Genomic DNA, 1,987 nt, shown 5'->3' with positions numbered 1-1,987 from the left:
ACTTACTATATTAAGATTAATGGTTATATTCCACAGGAGAGAACATTAAACTTTTGCAATCTTGATGTCTTAAGGAGAGGTAATACAAATAATCTAGCAAAGACACATTTCTTTTGATATCAAAATACCAAGTTAGCTGGTTATGGAATGTAGAACAATCATTGGTCTACCCAAGAGTCTAAATCCAAGAAAAGCTTTAGGTTTCCATCTTTTTGAATGTTCCCAACATTTATCTTTGTCCAAGAAGTTCTTCAAAAGGTTATACAACCAAGGGCTTGTCTTCATGTTGAACATGTCATAACTACCATTGATCTTGGTGACTGTTTATAAAATAGTCCAGAGATTGTTCATTCTTGTAACTTTGAATGTGTCACCCAATTCCTCATTTTTATTTGAAAAGCCAGAAATTGGATTTAACAGGGTGTTTTTTTCAAACTTGATAATCATAAATTACAATTAAAAATGAAGTGTTAGATAATGGCAAAGTTTGTATGTATAGATGTTTATTTTACATCTCAACCATATAATTTTTCTAGGCCTCTAGAGATCCTGCAACAATATACTATAAACTGAATGGTAAATAAACAATGGAAATTTATCTGTTACTGTGCTGGAGACTTCAGAAATTCAATATCTAGGACCCAGCAGATTCCATGTCTGGTGAATGCCAACTTTCTAGTTTATAGATGACACCTTTTACATGGTAGAAAGATGAGAAATCTTTCTTGAGGATCTTTTATAATGGCACCCATCCCATTCACTAAGGTTCTGTATGACCCAGTCACCTTCCAAGGGCTCCATTTTTAGCAGCATCACACTGGATGGATTCATCATCACATGAATTGTTGAGGGAATAGCATCCAGGCTCTGACGATTACTATTTCACAACCTCATTTTGCATTTTTCTATCATCCTCCTTGCCTGCATTTATTAGAAGAATGAATTCCTCTTTCCTGGTAACTTTAAACAGCTAAGAGATGAAAAATTGGTAACACAGTGTAATTTCTAGTGCAACTGAGAATAACTATTGTATAGTTGTTAAAAGATTGAGTTCTAGTTTGGCAGAGAGTTGCAAGCAGAAGCCTGAATTTCCCCTAAGCTGTTTGATTTCTTTCTTTCTTTCTTTCTTTTTTTTTTGGAGACAGGGTCTCACTCTCAAACTAAGGCTGGCCTTTGTTGTACCCCAAAAATGGGGCAAGATGTCTTTTTAAAGAAAAAGGAGCACTTTTATTTATCCTGGCACCAGCAACACAGGGCAGTTGGAGTTTGCAAAGCTGTGTAACTGGCTTAAAAGTTTGACAGACTTTTATAGAAAGAACAATGACAAAGTAAATGAAGAAGACCTTTGTTTCTCTTTGCTTGAGGACAGAGAAGTTTTGCAGGAATTTACAGTCCTTGGTCAGCTAAGGAATGAGGAAGACTTTTGTTTTCCTTTGCTTGAGGGCAGAGAAGTTTTGCAGTCAGTGGTCAGCCATTTTCTTCTTTACAAGAGTTTACAGCCCTTTGTCTACTAATTTCAGGATCAACTATCTTTCACAAAAGGGAAACAAAGGTCAAGAGGAACCAAGGTCAACTGATTCCAGGAACAACTGTCTTTCACAAAGGGATAAAGGTTAACACAGCAAACAGGTTACCAGGGTGACAGCGCATACAGAACAGTATGGCGGCACTACAGCATAACATTCCCCACTGATTTTCCTTAGTGAGCCAATCATTGGCTCATGGGGATTTCAGACAGTGGTACCTGATCATAGCCTTGTGTCCTTAAGATCATTAATGTAACAATTTGAACTCGGTCTTTGACATAACTTATCAATTTGTTTATAATACAAGGCCCAATAGGAGGATTAACAAAGGTCCTTCAGCTGCCATTATTAAAGATACCAATAAAACCGAAACATTGGAGACCTTAAAGGACTTCAAAAGAATACAATAGTCAAACCATAATGGGCATCATAGTAAATCTTATTGGCTTCAAAGTGGTTGC

Source organism: Cavia porcellus, unplaced genomic scaffold (assembly GCF_034190915.1).
Source record: "Cavia porcellus strain 051 isolate PalLab524CR breed Dunkin Hartley unplaced genomic scaffold, mCavPor4.1 scaffold_18, whole genome shotgun sequence".
Lineage (NCBI taxonomy): Eukaryota > Metazoa > Chordata > Mammalia > Rodentia > Caviidae > Cavia > Cavia porcellus.
This window is presented reverse-complemented; position numbering follows the sequence as displayed.